This window comes from Lissotriton helveticus, chromosome 9, assembly GCF_964261635.1.
Source record: "Lissotriton helveticus chromosome 9, aLisHel1.1, whole genome shotgun sequence".
NCBI lineage: Eukaryota > Metazoa > Chordata > Amphibia > Caudata > Salamandridae > Lissotriton > Lissotriton helveticus.
Genome location: NC_136070.1, coordinates 819,171,905 through 819,195,027, shown reverse-complemented (window position 1 = coordinate 819,195,027; position 23,123 = coordinate 819,171,905). Strand labels below are relative to the sequence as shown.

At 43.1% G+C, this 23,123-nt stretch overlaps 1 protein-coding gene across 4 annotated transcripts in view; it reads right to left on the bottom strand.

Annotated features, from left to right (window-relative positions):
• The window catches only part of HIF3A (hypoxia inducible factor 3 subunit alpha), a 297,956-nt gene that overhangs the window by 139,696 nt on the left and 135,137 nt on the right, over positions 1 to 23,123 (bottom strand). For all 4 annotated transcript variants that reach the window (XM_078660976.1, XM_078660984.1, XM_078660978.1 and 1 more), the window contains exon 2: positions 6,067 to 6,128. The gene's annotated coding sequence lies outside the window, so the exon portion shown is untranslated. The remainder of the gene's footprint in view (positions 1 to 6,066; positions 6,129 to 23,123) is intronic.

Genomic DNA, 23,123 nt, shown 5'->3' with positions numbered 1-23,123 from the left:
CTGTGTGGGTGGCTCTGTATGTGTGTGTGTGTGGGTGGCTTTGTGTGTGTGGCTCTGTGTGTGGGTGCGAATGCAATAGGTCTAGCATTTGCGAGAGATTAAGCTATTGGCATTGTAAATGACAATGCCATTTATTTATATGTTCTAAAAACAAAAACATAAATAAAAATAATGTCATGAGCAATGCCAATAGCTCTAACTTTAACAATGCCAAGACCATTGCATTGTAAATGAAGTTGAAGTTGGGGGAATTTATAAAGCGCTCGTACACCAGGAACGTTTCATGGCGCTAATCAGACAGGCAGCAGAACAGAGCGGCAATTAGACCTCAAAAGCTTTAGTAAAAAGCCAGGTCTTCAGATCTTTACGAAACTCCAAGTAAGAATGGGAAGACCTGCGATAGTCAGAAAGAGAGTTCCAAAATCGAGGGGCCTGGAAAGAAAAGCTCAGCCCCCCATAATTTTTCCTGACAAACCGAGGGACAACCAAAAAGGTTCTTGGAGGAGGAACGTAAGTTTCAGGAAGGGATGTAGGTTCTAAGCCTAGATGCTACAAAAAGAGGCGCTAAACCCGCAAGTGATTTAAAAATGAGACACCATAATTTAAATAAACATCGATGGGTGACGGTAACCAGTGCAGTTGCTTCAAAAGTGGAAGAGCATGATGGTATCTAGACCGACTATAAATCAGTCTAGCAGCCTGATTCTGAATGAGCTGTAATCGGCGTAGTTCATAGGCAGGGATACCGATATAGAGGGAATTAGCATAATCAACCCAAGAGATTACAAGAGCAAGGAGAATGAATTTAAGAGCATCAATGGTAAAGAACCGGGCAACCCTTCGAATGGTACGGAGACTCAGAAAACAGGATGAGACGACCATGCTAATCTGAGTGTGCATAGAAAGGTTGTCACTGATTTTTATGCCCAGACTCTTCACGGATTTCACGGGAGAGGGAGCAGGGTCAAGAGAGGGGGGCCAAAAATTAGAAGACCAGGGATTGGATGAGCCTCCGAATAGGACCAATTCCGTCTTATCGGGATTTAATTTAAGGTGGTTAGAGCTCATCCAGTCCTGAATAAAAATCATAGTGTTCTGAAAATGGGAAATAGAATCAGGAGAAGCAGAAAACGTAAAAATAAGTTGAAGGTCATCAGCGTAATTAAACACTGTGACCTTCCGTTGACGTAAAGCAAAAATAAGAGGAAAAATATAAAGATTAAAGAGAAGGGGAGAAAGGGCAGAACCTTGAGGAACACCACAGGTTACCGCCCGAGGGGTAGAAGAGAAGGAGGAAAGTTAAACCACCTGATGACGGTTTTCCAGAAAAGAGGAATTCCAACACAAAGCCACCTCTGAGATGCCAGCAAGCTGGACACGGTCGACCAAAATAAGATGGTCGACCATGTCAAAGGCAGCCGACAAATCAAGAAGTACAAGGGCCTGAGTAGATCCATGATCGGCACTAACTCTAAGCTCATCCAAAACTGAAAGGATGACTGATTCTGTCGAGTGAGTAGGACGGAAGCCAGCTTGGTAAGGATCAAAATAATCAGAGGCTTCAATAAAAGAGCTAAGGCAATGAGTGACATATCTCTCTAGAACTTTGCCTAGAAAGGGGAGCAGGGAAATGGGTCGGAAATTAGATGGAATAGTCGGATCGGTGCCTACCTTTTTCAAAACAGGAACAATCTTTGCTGATTTAAAAAGATTAGGGACAATGCCCATAGCCAAAGATTTATTGAGAAGGGCAAGGGGAGGGTCGGGGCAGGCCGAGAAAATCTCACGGAGAATATGTGAAGGGCAACTATCAGTGGGGGAGCCAGATTTCGTAGAACCCACCAAACTGAGAAAATTCTCGGTCAAGATGGGTGGAAAGCCAGTGAAAGAATGTATGCTGGGAGAGGGTAAGGGAGGATCAAAAGAGGGCGAGGGAGAGGAAATATGACGTTTGATAGTGGAGATTTTAGTAAAGAAATAATCATGGAGAGAGTCACAGAGATCTTGAGAAGGGAGAGGTTTAGCAGTGACTCGATCAAGTTTAGAGAGGCTAGTCAAAGTGGAAAAGATTTCCTTAGGCTTATTAGAGGAGGATAGAATCATAGCTGAAAAATATTGAGTTTTAGCAGTAAGAATATCATGTTTATATTCCCTCAAAGTTGAAGAATAAACAATTTTATCCAGAGGATCATAGAGCCGACGCCACTTACGTTCTGCCTGTCTGAGCTGAAGTTTCTTAGCTTGTAAAGAGGAGGAAAACCATATTTGAGTGTCATGAGAGCGTTTAAGCCGAATTGACTTCCAGGGGACAAAGTCATTGCAAGATGAGGTAAGCCAGGAATTAATGGCTAAGGCCTGGTCGTGCAGGGAGGAGTCTGAATAGTCGACATTAGATGGACTAGTGGTGGAAAGCAATGAGCAGAGAGAATTGATGTTGACTCGACCCCAATTTCTAACCTTAATGTTGGTAGGTAAGGGAGTTGTAATCGTGGGATAAAGTAACAAAGAAAATGAAACCAAATAATGATCAGACCACAGGCAGGGGAGGGCCGAAAGTAAAGAAGTATCTAAATTGGCTGACTAAATTTGGTCCAAAGTATGACTGAGTTTATGAGTCGGTATATGGACCAGTTGCGTTAGATTAAGCTGAGTGAGCAGATCAGAGAACTCCTTGGAATGAGGGTCCTCCGAGGGGTCACCGGGCCAATAATTAAAATCACCTAAAACCACAATCCGTGAGTTATTTACGACCAGATTGGCGAGAATCTCACCGACAAAATGCTTGTTCTTATAAAGCCTCACATCCTCGTAAATATGTTTGACTTTCTCACAGACTGTCACTAATGTGGACTGCTTTCAACTAGAAGCAAAACAGCTGCCAACCGATTTACCCTTCGGGCCTAGAAAGCTGGTTTACAATCTACATTTCATGAGCACTGCCGTGAGAATTTGTACCTTTTAACCATTTCCTTTTGAAAAGCTCCAACTCTACCTATTTTGGCCATAATTGATAGCTTGTCTAAGCAGCTTGGGCTCTCTCATGTTTCTCTACTTTTTGTATCACAGGTTACCTTTTTGTACTTGTCCAAGACCTTTTGATTTTACTAAAATTGTATGTATAATATATTAGCTTACATGGGCTTACACAGAGCCTCATTATCCATTAGCCTGTTATTGTTCATTCACATTTTCTTCTACTCACTACACCCTTGAGCATGGGGCAGTGAGTCAGTCCACTTTAGCCATTGGCTAACTTCACAGTGAGAAACAACATTCGCAAGTTTCACAAGAAGCACATCTACACATAATGTAGTACCTTTGAGCGCCAGGGACTACTATTGCAAAGCGCGCTTTTTGAGACCCAAAAATATTTTTTGCTTTCAGCCCCGTCTTTTTTTTTTAGATTGAGAAGGGCATGAGGGCCTAGAGGATCCCCAACAAAAAAGGTTTGCAAAAACATAACCTGACCAAGTAAAACTAAAGCACTAGCACAGCGAAAATCCTGGCAGCCAGTGCCAGACCGTTTGGCTTTGCCATTGCTTGTTTAATTCATACAATCGAATTATCTTTGTAAATTATGTGTTGTGCCTTATCTTTTGCACTGTAAAATGCTGCACTTGACGAGTTCCTCGCTATAGCAATGTGGTAAATAGGTTAAATTCTGCAGCATCTGGTCTAGTGCCCAAGTACCACGACTGCGGCGCCATTGAGTTCAGAAATTCATAAGATGAAATAAAACATCCACCTGCCAAGCTTTGCCTGTATTTTGAAATCCTAAATTAAGCTGAAGTAAATGTTGGCCCAGAATGGTCACTAGCTAAATCCATGACTGGGCAGTGGGCCTGCATGCCATGTACACTGGATAACTAGGGATTGATTTACGGTCTGTACTGAAGTTGTGTAAACACTGAGGTGCCGAGTAGAAGGGTGTGAACTTATTTAAATACCTGGAACGAGGCTTTAGTTGAAAGAAGAGGGCAGTGTCCTTGGAACAAAAGCATGAACAAGGCAGAATGTCATGGTATGGCACTTCTGCACCCCATACACTTTTAGTTGGTGTAAAATGCATCAGCTCGTCACCTTCAGAACTGGTAATCTTCTGATCGCACTCTCTTCTTTCTCCCTCCCCTCCAACCTTTTTAGGTCTTGCCTGCCAACAGCACATGCGCTGCCCACAGGGTGGTATATTGTTTACAATAAAGGTCTATCAGCCCACCTATTGCATACCATTAATTGGCATAATTGTCACTCTTCTTTGCTTACTCCTATTTGGCTCTGTGAGCCAGTTTAATTAGTGCCCATCTGCTACTCGTGCTGTGTTTGAGGTTCTATTTCTTCGTAATATTGCATTTTTATTATCACTCAAATCGAACCAACTTGAAAGTATTGGAGCCCTTTACATGGGCACCTATTACATCACGCAAATTCGCATTCAGTTTTTTAGGCACAGGGAGGTTACGTGATCTGCCTAGAATCACAGGATGTTGATCCAACTCAGAGACTTGAACCTGGATCCCAGGTCCGAAAATGGCAGCTCTGGTCATAGTGCCACATACATCTCCTCTCTCCCTCCCACCCACTACTTCTACATTTGACTTCTTAGGACTGCTTGCATCAGGTTAGAAAAGACACACTAGTCTAGGACCCATATGTCTGCTGTGTCTTTTCAAATGGACTTTTGCAGTATCTTGCGCTATGCAGGTCTACAGTGCAGAGTAGTCCACAGTGAGTGATAAAGCACTAAATGAGGATTACGAGCTCGTGTATTTATTGCAGTAGGTCTCCTGCGTCCACATCAGGGTACTTATCAAGGGCAGCGATTCCTTTTGGGGTTACCAGGGGAGTTAAGTTCTAACAAAATCTCTGAGCAGATTCTAGCAATAGCAACACTGCAGCCCGCGTTGGCAGCCTCCTGTCGCCTCCACACACCACTCTTGCTACCTCTTTTTTTTCCTCCATCTCTTTGCTTGGTCTATTAGTTGTTCCTTCACACCTTTCCTTCCTTCCTCTTGTGTTGTGTTGTCTTCCTATTACAAGACAACACAATGGAACCCTTCTACCACCTCCTCTCTAAACCTCCCTGAAGACTGTGTGAGCTTTATGGTTGAATCCTATGTTGATACAACCAGGATTGTGGTGGCATCTGAAGAGGTTCTTCAACACAAAGAGGGCCAGGAGAGATTTTATGACCTGAAGGGCTTAACTACCCCAATTTGACAATATTGACCACGAATAAAAGGAATCCCCGGGTCTACAATAAATAGAAAACAAAAGAGGAGAAAGACCTAGTACTGATGGAGTGTCCCTTTTTAAGGATGGATTCCCTCAGCCATCCAAAAATTGCATTCTTGATGAAGCGATAACCTCCTCACACCGTGAAAACCTAGTCACGGTGTGGGCAACAACACTTTCTCTGAGAGGGAGGAGCTCAGGGATGTTTTAAGAGGAGGTGTACTAATTATCTCAGATGAGCTGAAGTGTTGTGAGGAAAGCAGAGCAAAAATAAATGAAAAATATATCCAAAACTAGCTCCAGGGTCCGCAAATGACTTTATTAGTGCATCTCTGGGCCAGGATTAAAAACGAAACTAGAAGTAATTCAACCTGCCTCTAGGTGAAGTATCAATGGTAGGTCGACATGTTTCAGCCTAATACCCTCAACCGAGGTGTAGCGGCTTTCTTCAGGACCTATTATTGAAGCTTCTGTATGTTAAAGTGCTTGTTTAAAGGAAAAATTATAAATGTAAAACACAGGGCGATACAAAACCAGCAGTCTTTGTGGCAGTCCACGTAATTGGAGATCCACTAGCAAACTTAACTGAAAGACAGTATTTACAATATCTTCATTGAGTGCACCATGCAATTAAACTTTAGACTACTAGGTCATAAATAAGTATTAATTTGCCAAAACCCACTGAAAGGGTCTAGAGATTACGTGGTTTCACATAACTAGTGACAGCCCTTGAATATTTGCTAGGTGCCCACTCACTACTAAGTGTAGCATCGTCATCATATTTCTTCAGAACAACAAAGCATGCATTTAAAAAAAAAGGGAGGCATGGCTTACCTGCTGTCGTTGGGCGTGTTGCCTCTTCTAACCTGGTGTGGTGCTCAAGGAGTCATCTCATCCTATATTAAGTGAAAGGACAGAGAAAACAAGAATGTGGGTTGAGAAGGAGACTCTGGGTATTCCAAAACAAATCCAAACATTAAGTTTCCCAATATGTGCTGATATGCAACATGGTTATCTCTATGCTGGCAGTAAGGAAGGAGAAATGGAAGAGAATATAGATAGTGTAATGGTGTCCAAAACTTGAAGATACCTCAGCTGGGGGGCTGAGCTTATTACACCTATTGTAAGGAAAACGGGACTTGTATCACAATTTGTCAATCTGAAATGATGAAATTTGCTGATGAAAAAGCATTGGCATGCCGTGTATTGAGGGTCCCCCGACTTTAAATGCTAAATCCGTATCATGTGTCTGTTTATTAAAAAGGGAAGTGGAAATCTGAGACAAAGAGAGGTACTGTGTGTTCTTCTATTGTGCAATAACAAAATATGCAGAGGGTCATGACTAGGCTGAGTAGTAGGAGACTCGCATGCCTTCCTCATTCTTAGTCCTCTAGACAGTGCTGCAGCTGCTTCTCTGTTCCGAGGGGTAATTCCTCACTCTACATCCTATAGGCAGTGCTGCAGCTGTGTCTCTTCATACATTCACTGCACTCCAAACCAAAACACGTAGATAATGGCAATAGCTCTGAATCTGACAAATGCGAGACCTATTGCATTGCAAATGCTTGTTTATTTGTGCAGTTTTACATAGAGCAAACCCAGACCAAAGGCATCAGGGTGCTTTATATGAGCACCAGATTACATTACACAAAATCAGATAATTTTTAGGCATGGAGAGATTAAGTAATTTGCCCAGGACCAAAGGATGTTGAGCTGACGCTGGGATTCCGACCTTGTACCTAAGTTCCTAAATTGGCAGCTCAGACTTTTAGGTCACATCTAGTCAGTTAGATTTGGAGTCAGTGGCTGCTAGTGATCTTTGAAAGCCGTGAGACGCAATACTGCCCAGGAGTTTAACCCTTTATTTTTTTCAAAAACCTGTTTTGCACTGGAAAATTGCCTGAAAGTAAGGCAAAGCAGTGCAAAGCGCTGCTTTGTGTTACTTGAGGTCAAAGGGGCCCTTCCATGGGCAGCATCTGTGAATTCCCATGCTATCGCCCATGTTTTGTTTAACGTAAAACCTTTTCTACTAACAATAGCAGACAGTGTTTTGCATCAAAAAATAAAAGCCACTTGAAAGCCGATGTTAAAAAAAGAGAAATGCTTTTATTTCTCCTACCTTTTTCACACTTTGCTTAAGTACTGCACTGAAGAGCACAAATCCAAAGTAGGAAAGGTTTTAAAGTTAGTCAGAGCATAGTATTTTGTATTGGAAGGGCACTCTTCCAGTACAAAACCTATGCTAGACTCGCAAACAATTTAACGTCACAAACTAAAATGATGGATGGAGTGTTAAAACTTTTCAAACAATCACCCCCAGTCACAGTCTGGGTATAATCCATTGTTATTTTGCTCGCCACGTCACCCCAGTTATATGCAGATCAGTCTTGACCCTGCTCCCCATGGGAACAGTCCAGCCCAAAAGCCTAAACCACCAAGCCAGGACCTCCCTGGACCAGAAACAAGATTCCTGGGACCGGTTTTGAGGTATCACCCCTCATCAGCCAGGCTAACTTGAATCCATTGATGTTATAGACTCGTGCAAACACCTTCGCACTATGGCATGAAGGTGTGTCCGTGCCGATCAGCAGCATAATTGTGTGCTAGCGCTAGGGAGAGAGAGCAGGATAGTGCCATGTCTATTGTGGATATGGTGCTTTTCTCCTCTCTCCCTTCAGGCCCGGCTCCAGGAATTTTTATTTGGGTGGGCCAAGGGTGCATTTGGGTGGGCCACTGGGACTCAATTTGTCGCATATATTTCTGGGCAGGCCTGCTTCAGGGCCCTCATTTATCTCTTCTTACTCTTGCAAGGCCCAGTAAAACGCACTTTTTTCCAAATCTCTTTCTAAATGTTATTACTCTCAAAAAGTGATTTTTCCTTGTAATGTTCCTTTGATGGGAAGAGGAGGTTTCTGAGGTGGGGTATCAGGCAAATGACACTTATCGGGCTCCCTCTGTGCGAGCCTTCAGGGAGAATCCCTCTTCATTACTACCTCCACCTGACCCCAGACTCTGCAACACACTCCCTTACAGGCTTGAATATCCACTACTCCTCTCCAGTGCACCTTATGTCACAGCTGACCTTGGGCCCCAGCCCCATATCAGGCACCATCGGGCTCCACTTTCATTTTGCCCGGTAAAAACATTAGAAAAATCACCTTCAAACTAAAAACATTGAATATAGCAGTAAATGTAATTAGCACGCACTTTAAAGTATGTTCCACGGTAGCCCTTATGACCCGACTGCTAATTAAATAAACAAAAACAGAAAGGCCATGACAGGGCCAGCTTTATCGCTGATGCGAAAGTCTTTTTTGGTGCCACACCAATAACCTCTTTCTCCGTAAATACCTTTACTACCACCTTCCAACAGTGCCCCTCATCCCTCGATGACCCCCCCTATTGACCTCCTCAGATTTCCTCACTGCCTCACGCCACAAGTGCCCCTCATATCCCCATAGCCCCTGCCCCTCATGACCTCCTCCTTGGAGACCAGTACCCCTTATCTCTCTGTATCACCTCCCACTCAAGACCTCCTCCTCAGACTCCTTCACTACCACCCTACACCAGTGCCCCTCATCTCTCCCTAGCTCCCCCTCCACCCCATGACCTCTTCCTCGGATTCCCTCACTGTCATCCTCCACCAGTGCCCCTCATCGCTCCTTAGCCCCTCCCACTAACTCCTCCTCGGATTCCCTCACTGCAACCCTCCAACAGTGCCCCTCATCTTTACGTAGCCCCTCTCTCATATGCATTTCATTTGTTGTATAGCGCTACTCATATCAATGTAGTATGTGTCAGTACTTTACATCACACACACATTATACAGAGACAATGAATCATACAAGTATGTAAATCAGTCTATAGGGAATGTCACATAAGCCAATGAGGATTACAAGGTGTAAGAATCACATGTCATCCATACTGGTGGGCAGTATATTTTAAAAGGGTTTGGTATAGGGAAACACAACCTTAGGATTTAAAGACTATTCCATGGGGGTCGGCTTTACTGATAAAAATGTATATCTGTCCAAACATACTCATTTAGCAACAACAGAATAATGAAAGACTGGAGAAGTTCTAACTATATCACAAAACAAAAAAAGCGAAGTTCTAACTATACCATTCATGTTTATAGGCAGCTCTTAGATGACAGTTCATAGGTCACTGTCTTATGATACGATTGTAACTTCTGAACTCCAAGTAACACAAGGATCTCTGTGACAAAGGCAGTAACCCACTGAGCTATCCAGATACAATACAGTTCATCTGCATTTAAAAACTACTAACAAACAAATGATTGCTCTCCAGAAGGATCATTAATCACCAGCGTTATCTGGGCATTTTGGATGGTCTTATTGCTGTCCTGCATCGGCCATGATAAGGATAAAAACTGTTTAAATGAAGCTCACACGAAGTATGTGTCCTGCTGGGCCTGTGCAGATTTTAAAAAGAAAAAAATGTAGTAACACATTCTCTAACCTACTCCATTAGTCAAACTTTGCGTCACAGCCTTATGTGATAAGCCACTGCAGGGGTTAGGAAAGGTGACTAAGAATAAACAAACTTCTTTTCGCCTGAGCTGCATAGAAAAAGAAATATCAACGCAGCAGGACAGTAGGCAAAGGTTACCAAAGGTTGCCAGTGTCAAAGAAAGGATTTGTCATCTTTCGCCATGCCGAGATGAAGGGGTGAAAAAAGTAAACAAAGCCTCGTTAACATGTTAATGGTCTTTAAAGACCTGTGAAGTACTCAGGTGTGGGGCTGCGATAATCTCTAAAACTGTCTGTGTGCGTGCGCCCGGGAAAACTGTCTCGGCCCGGGCTGATACACACGACCTGCGTGTTGGGCGCCTGCCTTCCAGCCCTCACTGCTGAGGGCCAAGGCTCCTGTTTGGGTGGGCCAGGCTCATGTTTGGGTGGGCCTGGCCCACCCGGCCCACCCGCTAGAACCGGGCCTGTCTCCCTCACATGCAACGCAGCAATTTTGGCTGCTGCGCTGCATTTTGTGAAAGGTCTGATAGTCTGAACTTTGGTCTCTTTCCCCTCACTCACCCTAATTCACATTTGCTCACTTGAACATTCTTACTTCCACCCACTGTTACTCACACACAAACGTACTCATACTCACTGAGTCTCATAGTCACTTAGTAACACACCTGCCCACTCTCACTAACTCTGGGTCCTAGTGCAACTGCACCTACTGCACCATTGATAGCTACACCCACAATGTGCTTCCACTCTCTCTCACAACCTCCACTCAATAACATGTTCTAACACGCTCATACTCCTTTACTCACTCCCTCGTGCTAACTTTCAATTATTCATGGACACTCCCAAACTCTTGATTCTCACTTTCCCTCTCATTGACACTCTCAAACACACACTCTTTCACTCAATCCCATTCATTCTCAATCCCTCACAAACACATACACAAATGAATAGAGAAATAACAATTTTGTTTTACTTACCTGGCTTACTTAGCTGGCAACTCAGAGCCTCTATGGCAGCAGCAATGCAAGAATCTAGTGCCGGCCATAGCAACCAGCAAACCAGGATTCCCAACGAGGAGCCAATGGAGCAGCAAGGGCAGGATTGTAAAGGGGAATACCCACCTCAATACCTCTCCCAGTGTCTTGATAGGCAGAGCCACTGAAATTATGTGTCAGGTGAGGCCCAAATTATGCGGCAGGGTAGACTAAATTATGAGGCAAGAAAAGGCAAATTATGCAGCGTAATGTGGCACATGTGATAGTATCATTTCATTATTTTGTCATTTTTACACTTAAGACTTTCTGGGGAAATGGTTGCACCTCAATTGTACCAATTTAACAACTAAATATAGCAATAAGCAGCAGAAAGGTGGCCAGTCAAGCTTTGCAAATGGCATTCCTTTATGCAGCAACAGGTCTCTGCGTTTTTAATGATATTTCTTTTTTTTATAATAAAATCTGGAGATTATGCAGTAGATGATGGATTGATTATGTGTCGAATGCAGCAAAACTATAATTATGCAGAAAAACGCAGCAGCCTTGCAATCCCATATTTCCAGTGGTCCTGTTGATCGGTCTGGAAGCACAAGCTCATAAGAAGCTGGGGTAGTACTAGGGATCCTGTCCTAGCTGCACTTTGTGGCTTTTCATTGGCTTCAGTGAAGCACTGATGTGTGCCCTGGCAATCCCATTTTAGCAGATATACTGTGGTGCCCGAGGCAGGTGCAGTATGTCGGTTAAATAAAATGGATTGTGCCTGTATTAGACTGTCATAGTTGAACAACGTCCCTCAGACATCTCACAGTCCACCTCCCAGAAGGTCCTGGGTCCCCCTTGCCCGTTTTTGTTTGGTGGACAGATATATAATATACTGAAGAGGCATATCAGAATGACACTGTGGATAGACAACACCTGGCACTTCCCTCACCAAAGCTAAGTGCCATAGCAGCATGGTATTACTCAGACTGCTCTGTCCTAGTGTGTTCTACCTCATGATCATCCTTACTGTCTCTGCAAGTGGCCGTTGGTGGTTTGAAAACCTTGAATCAAATGGAAAAGAGTGCCTGCTCCAGATCCAATGTATTACAAAACAAGGGAGCCCCAATATTTGAACCTGGGGTAGTCAATAGTATTGTGAGGTAACAATAGTTCATATAAGGACAAAAGAGGTCCTAAAGCAGAGAGAGCTGTTGAATTAAGAAAGAGTTAATCACTTAGCTTACAGTTTATGGAATATAGTATTGAATAAATGCCAGGAGAAGCAATAATAGACAGATTCTAAATGTACGGAGGGACACAGATGGGCACTGAGAGTAAAATATGTATTTCATAAATAATATATCAAATCTTTTTGGAAATATAGTTCATGTGCTCACCAAAAAGTGAAAAAAGTGTGATGTGACGAGTGAAGGTGACATTTAAAATATACATCCCATTGACAACATAAACAGAATTTCCTGACGATGAATTTAAATATTAAAGGAGTTTTTTGTTGTACAAAAAGGTAGACGGCGTTTTGATCTCAAGGAATTGAGATCATCATGAGGACCAGAATGTGAGCATGTTGAATTGGGTGACCCGGACGAAGCCGGTAATTGAATTGAAACCAGAAATTTGGTAGGAGTGGCTCATGGAGGGTCACAGAAAGGAATCCAGACCCGAAAGCGGATCTGTGCAATAATTGCCAGGGACCTCCAGGAGCCAATTAATGAAGCTGTATGGGGAGGTAGCGGGAGCTAAAGCAAAATGCTTACTCAGCCGCTGAGGCGGTATCCATAATCACTTAAGTGGTCGGCTGAGACATACCGCGATGTTGATGTAAAAACGAATATTACATTCGGTCGACCGCATTAGTCGGGCGGAGTTGAGAGACACGGTCCAACCTACTCCCCTCTTTCAGAGTCTACCTGTTTTAAAGCTCAAACTTGGTGCTCAGAGATAGTTCATGTGAGAAGTTAGCCTGGTGTATGCTGTTCCCTAGTTATAGTGGGCACCTTGTACCAGTCCAAACAACCTTTATTGATGATTTGGTTAAAAGGTAACTTTTATTGAAAGCTATCCTAGTGGTAGCTATGGAGAGCAGCCTTCAGGCTAAGTCTCGAAGGAATGTAAAGCAGCTTGGTTAACCAGATTATAACCTCTTGAATGACCAAATGAAAGGAGAACCACACAAGGTATATATAAAATATATAATTATTTGTAACTAAACACGATCTACTGACCTCTTTATGAGATTAGAGAGCAAGGCACACAATATTAAAGCAATAGAAAAAAGTAAATAGGACAATACATAGTGGGCTCCAGGGGGGTTGGGCTCCGGGGGGGTAGGGCCCACGCGGGGGCAAACCATATATTAAGAAAGTGGGATAACAACCCCGACTTGACTAGACACAGTGCCTAGAGCACGTAGAATCGCTGGAACCCCAAGGAACCACTCAAGGTAGTGACAGGGGAACCCACAGGGGGACACGTGCAGTGTGAGAACACAGCCGCGAGCTCCGTACAATCCTATGGGAAAGTTGCAGTAGGAATTTTAAAGATTAAGGACACTTAGGAGAGGACTTTGAGCAAACCGTTTTAAACTTAGAAGGTTCTAAGACGAGCACTCATGTGAGCACCAGAGTACTCGTGTTACCTAACCCAGGGAAGCCGGGTGGATAGGTGTCAAATGGTGTCGGGAATCTTCGCCGTTTTCAATGGTGTGATGCTGCAAAGTGCTGCTGCCGTGAAGGAGGAAAGTGTCCGGTGTGATCCAAACCTGGATCGGAGCCAAGAAGAACCTGAAAGCAGAGGAGACAGAGTCTGGGTCACTTGCCAGTGACCTGGGGCTCAGTAGACGAATGCCCACCGATGTCGGGTGCCTCAGGTGCGAAGAGGTGAAGCTTGACTCTACAGCCACAGGGACCAGGAGAAGTCGAAGACGACCAAAGTCCACAGGCGAGCTGTCCCACGAAGGATGTTGAGTGCTGGGGGGTCGGTGCCTGGATTGGAGAGCAACAAGCCTTGGCAACAGCAACCCACGCGGTTGTCTGGTGTCTGAGTGGGTGATTCAGTGGTTGTATGGATTAAAAAGTGCATCAGCAAAGGGCTGTATGGGTCAGTTAGTGTGTCTATGGGGGTGTTGGTGAGTGAATAAATGTCTCAGTGGTATATCTGTGAGCAACTACATATGTTTTAAGGCAGTAGACGTGAGTGTTGGAGTATATTAATGACTATACATGAGAGTAAGTTATTTTAAGAGTAGGTGTATAAATAAGTGTCTGCTTCTATCAGTGATTGTATAAGACAGTAAATATGTGTTAGTATCTGTATAATTAAGTGATGTGGTAGGTCTAAAAATAACGAAGTTGGTGTGTATAACTGTATACATGACTAAATGGGTATGTAATTGATTCTTTGCGTGACTGACTAGGTGTGTAACTCCATGGATCAGTGGCGGAGTGTGACAGTATGTATAGATGTATGAGTGCACATTATATTCCTGTATTGAGGAGTAACTACAGGTATAAGTGACTGGATGTGTGTGTAGACCTAAGAAATAGTGAGTGCTATGTAGTATATGGCATTCTTCTGTGTATGGTTTCAAAAATAGTAGTCAGCATTTTAGAATGGGTGTACCAAAGTTTACATTAGAGCATCAGTATGTGCATCGGTTTGTCACGTGGATGATGTCATGAGTGATGTCATTTGAGATGTCATTTGAGAGGTCATCAGGGATGTCATCAGTGATGTCACTGACCATGTCATTAATGATGTAATATGTGACATAATCAGCAGTGCATTGTGGGCGCGCAAGTTATAGTTAGCTCAACTAACTGGAACAGGCGAATTTCTCTGGTTTGATATAAGTCAAATATTCAACTAACTATAACGTCCCTGAAACCCATTTTTTTGAGTGGATTTCTAAGGTTTTTTAAATGCTAATTCCTAACTAGAACGTGCCTAAAACCTATGTTTTTTTCCGTGAATATATATATATATATATCTATATATATATATATATATATATATATATATATATATATATATATATATATATATATTATATATATATATATATATATCCGCAACTCTTCATGTCAACAGCATCCAAAGACAAGAAGGCAGACCCAGGTATGGTGCAGATAACGTGTTTATTCAGAGGACGCCCGCACCACCGCCATAACTCGTTTCAGCCTCCTCCGAGGCCTTGATCACATGACGCGTTTCAGAAGCATTTTTTTAATTTTAAAGTAACAGCGCAATTAGCATACGTGGAAAGTGCATAATAGTCATAGAAGTTACACAATGAGCTTGTATAATGAACCCAATGCTGTTCAGCCTGTATATAATAATACATAAGTGCAAAAATCCGCAATAAATATTCATGTAATCGTAAATATTGAAATTATTCAAAATATTTAAAGTATTTAAAATGTGTAAAATATTTAAAATCAGCATGGCAACCTAAATAAATACATTTTTAAATAAGTTCAGGTTTTGTTATTATAGACAGTCTAAAAATGTCTCAGTATAAAATTGTTATAAAATGAATCATACATCAATATATACTTGATCTTCTTGTTAATTAGCGGACAATATCTATCCTACTAAAGAATCTGTCATAGAACCACATAGATGACCCAATGGTACATCTGATCATGCTGACTCCATTTCTACCTGAAAAGCTGGATTGTACACTGGCTATGACAATACTATCTCATAGGTTCAAGAAAGATCCTGCCCAAGTGGGCCAATAATCATGTGCAACATTTAAAAGTGCTAAGTGATAGTGCATAATAAAAATCGAGCTCTAACCATTTTTGAATTACAGCTGTAAATCCAAAACATAAAACCAGAAGAAAAATACATTTTCTTTACATTTAAATTCAATAGATTCGCGACTGATGCCAGCTAAAAGGTACTGGGTGTGGGAACAGTATAGTATAAAGACAGGTGAAAAAATCCTCACTGATGTTGAGACATGTGGTGTTTTACAATTGAGCTCCAAGATGTATTTGGTTTCCAGTTTTCTAAGGAGGTACTCACGATTGCCACCCCTTCTAAGGGGCAAGACGGTATCCACAGCAAAGTTTTTCAAATGTTGTATGTTGCTGTTGTGGTGTTCCTGGAAATGTCTTGCCACCGTATAAGTGTCATCCTTGTTAGTGATTGCCCTCATGTGCTGGAGTACACATTTGTGGACCTGCAGCTTAGTGCTCCCCACATAGCGCAGGCCACACGGGCACTCCAGTACATATACTGCAAACTCTGTTTTGCAGTTTAGGACCTTGGTAATTGCAACAGGTCTAGGTTTGAAGGGAGTGGTGTATGTTTTTCTATTCACTCCCCGTTTGCAGGCTTTGCAAGTCGCACACTTGTAAAAGCCTGTCCTGCTGCTGAGCCAATTTTTTGTCACTGTCACCTCGGGGCTGCTCTTTACCAAATCATTGCTCATAGAGCGCGCTTTCCTGTAGGAAATGCTTGGAGTTGCTGTCAAACACCTCCTAATACTGGGTCATTAAGTACCAATGGCCAGTTTTTATTGACAATTTTGTGGAGGGTTTTATGTTGACGGTTACATTTTAACACTAGTCTGGTTGGTTCTGCTGTCGATTCATTATTTGGATTTACTTTAGGTGTTTTGGGCATTAGTGTCGCTGAGCGCTGTAACCTGTTCGCCTTCTCAATTGCTGTCTGAACTACACCTTCCGGATACCCCCTCGCCAGGAACCTCTCCCTGCTCTCCATCTGGGTTTGACTACAGTCCAGGTCCATACTACAGATGTATAAACACCACCACAACAATAATGCTAAGACAAACTTTATATTGGTTGTAAAAAACGGTGTGTTGTAAGCGGTCTCAAAAAACCTATGAGAAAAAAAAAATAGTCTGATGTTGGACCAGTTGGTGAGAATCAATTGGTAATATCCTTTGTGAAAACATATAAAGCAATATTTAAAGCCACTATCTCTAGATGGGTAAGAACACTTATGTTAGAAGCTGGAGTAATTTATGTGGGACTCTGTCCAGCAATAATTTCATCCTTTGTAGCTGGAAACAACAATGTTGGTGAAATCTGCATATTTTGGATAGTATTGGCAAATGTAGTAATTCCATAATTATGCTGTAAACTCTGCAGACACAGAGCAAAAAATCCAATGACCTAGTCACTGTTTACTGTTTTATCAAGAATGTATTTGTGACAAGTAAACAAAACCTCAGAGTTTTAATTCCAGTCCATGCTCATTGTTAGCTGCACTTGGAATAACACAGTTTGTAATATAAAAATAGGTTCCTATCTCAGACTTCTGGTGACATTTACAAACTACAAAGCCGTAGGTATCACCAGAACCCCTCAATGGTAATATTGGACCAGATTACACAGTTACACATTAGGCATGCTTTGTATGTACTTACCTTAAAACATTGTGTAATTGCTGATAGATAAACCTCAACCCTAAACAAGGACAACTATTTTAGATGCTACCTATGTATAAAACAAATATCAAATCATTTGCATTCAGTCCACTCACAAGACAACATGAGGAATTCAGCCTTATGGCTATGTTAAAACATCAAAATTGTTGTGAGACCCTCAACAGTGTTGTTCCACCTAAGCCAAGTCTCCCGTTGGCGTACTTAGCCACTGATCATTACATCATAGGGTCTTTTCCACCACCAGGGAGGATTGTCTCTTGAATCGGAGACCATATGGGATCCACCATGTGAGGAAAAAAGTTTAAAAAATACCTCCTACCTTTAAAAAGGACACATTTTATTAAAAAGATCAAAGGTAGTGGTATGATTAAAAAATGTGAGACGTTCTTTAGATATCTACAGTTTCGGCATGCCCTTGCACCCGCACTGGAGGGACTAGACTCCTTGCCCGAATTCAGCCCACTAGAGGCAAAGGTGTTCATGGGGGACCTGGGGGAAAAGAAAATATCCCGCATATATCAGACACTGGTCACGCACTGCTCTTCCAATCTGCAGATACTACGGGATCGCTGGGTGAGAGATGTGGGAGAGCTGGAGGAAGAGGATTGGCGAGAAGCCCTTGAGTCCCCCAGAGGAGCGGCTATTGCCATGCGCCTGCGCTTAATACAGTTTAAGTACCTACATAGGGCTTACTATACAAGGGAGAGATTGTGGAGAGCAGGCCTGATTGAATCTCCACGTGTCTGAGATGTAGCCACGAAGTGGGTGATTTCCTACATACAGTGTGGGGCTGTGATGGCCTGGTAAGCTTTTGGACCGGGGTGTGGAACTGTCTATCGGAGGTGTTGGGATGGGACCTCCCTCGCACCCCAAAATTAGGACTACTTCTTGTTTTCGAGGGGGTAGGTGGTAACATACACAAGAGACACCTACTCCTACTGGGCCTTACAGTGGCAAAGAGGGATGTGGCTCAGGCATGGAAGGACGCCAGAGCTCCCAAAGTGGCTGTATGGAAAAAAGGCCTTGATTTCTGCATGGGATTGGAGCGGCCAGTATTTCAAGCCAGAGGCTGCCCCAGGAAACACTATAAAATATGGAAAAGGTGGGCGGACTACAGGGGTCTATGGCTGTAACCTCCAGCACCGCTAAGAGACGCAGAGGGGCAGATGTGATGGGAACATGGGGGCGATGTTATACACACTGTTTTATATATAAATTTTATATATAAACAATTATTTGCAGAAACGGAGAGACGCTGCGCAGGGGGGGCAGGGGAGGGGGTGGGCCAAGGAGGGGGGGAAGGGGGCAGGGGGTTGGAGGGCAAGTATTATAATGTTAAATGAATCGCGGACTATGCTGTACTGTCCTTGCTGCAGCTCCTCCGGGGTACGGAGTGCTGTGTCTTCTATGCGATTTGTCAATAAAAAGAGTTGTTAAAAAAAAAAAATGTGAGACGTGGAAAGAGAGGTATTAGGTGTCTCTCACATCTATCTCTGGAACAACCAGATCAACATGTTTCAGCCAACTTTGCACCCTAGGGGTTGATGACTTTCGTCAGGACCGAAAGGTTGTTTTATAGGATCCCTTCAGAAAGTCAAATTTAATCATATTAAATTAGGCACTTTCCTTCTAACTACTGAAGTTTTTTTCTTCTTTTTTCGTCATATGGGGCTCTTTGTCCAGTCCTTAGTTTCTGTTTTTGAAGGTCTTCATAGGTCTGGGCAAAGGTGTGTCCTTTGTGTTGCCCTCCTGTCTCAACACAACTATTCCACTCCTTTTGATTTTACATATTCATTTAAGGGAAGTTGAGTGGAACTTTAACTTCTCCCTCCTTCTTTTGATTCTTAAGATGTGTTAAAAGAACATGAGCTTTCACACGGAGTGGTGAAACTGAAAGTTTTTTGTAAAAATTAAGTTCTAGCACATCAACTAAGGGAGGAGATGTGGTCTAGTGGCTAAGCTATCGCTCTGAGAATCTTGATTTGAACCCAGTTTGGCACGGACTGAAAATTGTGCAGTTCTGGGAAATCATTTAATCATGATGTGCCTAAAATGTCAATGTGTGATATACTAATGTAAGTAACAAAAAGCTAGAAGCTACCACTTGACGAATACAATCTTGCATCATTTTTCATCAACGCCCAAAAGGGGCAACGCTCTATTGCTCTCGGACTAAGTTCATGTTATTGAAAAAGCTACACATGCAAGCTTTTACATTGTGAACAGGCACCTAGCTTATTATTCTCTGTGGATACCACCTCCTTTAGAGCAGTTGGTGAGCCCACCTCAATTTGTGACAGTAATATAGAAGGTCCCACAATTTTCTTTATCCTGGTTTATTTTTCAAACGCAAACTCTACTTCTGAGTGTCTGTGGGAGCACTTTATTGGGCACATTGGAAGATTCACACGCCAAAATCTTCTTGTTCCCTGGAAGCATGCTATCATTATGCAGTTCATACTATTTTCAATCAGAAAATAAATTATTCCAGTAAGTCTTCAGTGCTTTCTTTTCTGACATGCACAGGACTCGCTTGGTACCAACCATCTTGCAGGCATCCGATGCTCGCAGGTCTGGTGGACACTAAACTCCAGCTGTGCTTGTTGTCTCAGGTGAATGCATTGGCAAAGACAAAAGATCAGGATTTAATGTGCCACTGCAGGAAAGAAAAGGCATGGACATATGCATTAGCACGTTCAAGCCAGACCTATTGGCCTTCCAAACGTGTATTCAAATGCTGTGTGGAACCCCAGTGTGTGAAATGATCGCCCCACCAACAATGTTTAGTACTAGCCCCCCTCGAAGTTCAAGCCTAGTTGCCATACAATGCCTCTCCACTCCACCAAAGCTAATAGAGTTGACCTAGGCGAGACCCATCAGCCTAGCCAATGCTTGATTTTTCTCTCTCTATGCCAAAGCGAGACATGCTCTTCGGTAAAAATAGACTGTCTTTCTCTTCATCTCCGTCAGTTAGTCGCACTCAGAGCTGGTCCCAGACATAACTTCTCACACTATAAATACAACACTTCAGTGGGTAATTAAACGTAAAAGTATTTTCAAATTCAGCCCCTTCAGAAAATATTTACATTCCAGAAACAATTTCTTGCCTGGAGTGAAATGTTTGTACTTTTTGTCTCATTGCTTGACTTATATAATGTTTAATAAAGCATTCTAAACTTAAACATACAATTGCTGTAATATCTATCTAGAGATATATAAAAAGAAGACACTTTTTTCTTGCTGTGTAATTACCATTCTGCAAGAGCCTTTAGGTCAGGGTAATCTAAACTTTCCCATGAGTCAGAGTGATGTCTTTGCATGAAGGAAAGTAATTGGGGTGATTTTTGCCATTCCAGTTGACTACTAGCAGAACTCATAACTTTTGTGTTGCAGTAAAGTTCTCAGATATTTTGAGAATTCTTGTAGAAAGGCTGGGAAATGCACTGTTTTGCACCATTTATTAAAACAATTTCAAGGATGAAAAACACGCCACCACACCATTTTCTAACTTTCACCAATAGTCAATGGATCCGGTCACGGAGGTGCAAGTGGGTAAGAAAGAGGGTAAGGGGTATCAAAGCTTCCTAGGTCCATGCGTTAATAACTTATTAATCCCAATTTTTTTCCATTGCATGCAAATACCTGTCGCTTTTAATTCATAAGCGAATATAGGCAGGAATAAAAGTATCAGAATTAAATGAAAAAACTGGACTGGGTGATTGAGTTAATCAGGGAGCCGAAATATTTAAGAACATTGGGGAGGGGAAGGATCCAGGTGAGAAAAGAAGGCCCAGATGACTGGTGTTATCAACAAGTACAGGTGGGCTAGCCACTGAGGGCTTGAGCCCGGCTCAACCCTGAAGCTTGGCTCTGGCTCAGCTCGAGGCCTTATTAGAACCTCAAGCCCATATTGAGCTGAGCTGTCATGTGGCTTCCATCTGTCACCCTCACTGTACCCATGATGTGATGTTCCAACTTTGGAACTGGGTAACCAGGTTGTGGTGTCTGCGTCAGCTTAACATCCTATGATTCTGAGCAAATCACTTATTCTCTTTGTGCGTATAAAAAGAAATGATGTGGTCTTGTGTAATGTAACTAATGCTCATGTAAAGTGCCCTAATACCTTCACGGTCAAGTTCGCCCTATATAAAAATTGCAGAAAAACGCACAAAGAGTTAAGGACAAAACACATACATAAGGACAGACTAATAGATACCAAGTTAGTGACCGATTTGTACAAATTGAAACCAGAAAACATTAAGAAATCACAGCTTTCCCGCTTAAATTGCATTTCACAAACTCTTTTTTTCGTTATTGCATATGAAAGCACTTTCAAATATTTGAGTTCAGAATACCAGTTTTACAAAGCCATTAGTGCTTGCTTTAATAGACTACACTATCGGTCTATAATAATCAGGGCCAAGTACAGGGTTTACATGACAACTGTCTTGCCTCTTAGTTCACTCATGGTTTATGTTTAAAATCCATTGCTTTCAAAAAGTACTTCGTATTAATGTCAAAACTTTCACGTGTGAAAGAAATACACTTTTTTAAATTCTGAAGATACTTTATACCATTTTATGTGATGTTTGTTGCATGATTTACAGAGCAAAGATTGTCAGCGCTCGGCTCCTGCACGGGGTCTAAGAGCCGAGCATACCTTTGGCTCGGCTCTATCCTTGGCTCGGCTCTCCCCTATTAAATTGTTGGCTCGCCTACCACTATAAAGCAAATTAAACAAGCATTGGAAATGCAATAGGTCTCGCAGCATTAGAGTTAGTGCTTTTAGAATTGTTTATGGTTTTTTTTGTAAATCTTTAGCATTTTTGTTTCCTGTAGCCAATGGTAAAGAATTAAAAAAAAAAAGCCATAAACATTTCTAAAAGCTGTAACTCAAATGCTCCGAGACCTATTGCACTGTGTGAGGGTGAGGGGTTGAGGGTGAGTGAGGGTGAGGGTGGGTGAGGGTGGGTGAGGGTGAGTGAGGTTGAGTGAGGGGTTGAGGGTGAGTGAGAGTGAGGGTGAGTGAGGGTGAGTGAGAGTGAGGGTGAGAGTGGGTGAGGGTGAGTGAGGGTGAGGGTGAGTGAGGGTGAGTGAGGGTGAGTGAGGGTGAGTGAGGGTGAGTGAGGGTGAGTGAGGGTGAGTGAGGGTGAGTGAGGGTGAGTGAGGGTGAGTGAGGGTGAGGGTGAGTGAGGGTGAGTGAGTGAGTGAGGGTGAGAGTGGGTGAGGGTGAGTGAGGGTGAGGGTGAGTGAGGGTGAGGGTGAGTGAGGGTGAGTGAGGGTGAGGGTGAGTGAGGGTGAGTGAGGGTGAGGGTGAGGGTGAGTGAGGATGAGGGTGAGTGAGGGTGAGTGAGGGTGAGGGTGAGTGAGGGTGAGGGTGAGTGAGGGTGAGGGGTTGATGTTGAGGGGTTGAGGGTGAGTGAGGGTGAGTGAGGGGTTGAGGGTGAGTGAGAGTGAGGGTGAGTGAGGGTGAGTGAGGGTGAGTGAGGGTGAGTGAGAGTGAGGGTGAGTGAGGGTGAGAGTGGGTGAGGGTGAGTGAGGGTGAGTGAGGGTGAGGGTGAGGGTGAGTGAGGGTGAGGGTGAGTGAGGGTGAGTGAGGGTGAGGGTGAGTGAGGGTGAGGGTGAGTGAGGGTGAGTGAGGGTGAGGGTGAGTGAGGGTGAGGGTGAGTGAGGGTGAGGGTGAGTGAGGGTGAGGTTGCGAGGGCGTTAAAGTTTGTGGTCATGAAGAGAGCACTTCCTCCTCCCCACGGGGTCTGTAGAAAAGAGCAGAGGAGGGAGAGAGGCTTGAATGGAGCGAGGGGAACCTGCATAGATAATGAGGCCCATTCACAAAAAATGCACGGAGAGGGGGAGGGGAGATGCTCGCAGCCTCTGCTGAGAAGGAGTTGAGTGCAATTAGCTGCATCCATCACAGAGAAGAGGAGGGGGCTAGCTGCTGGCTTCCCGGTGCTTCTCTCGTTCCCTCCCTGACATGGTAGC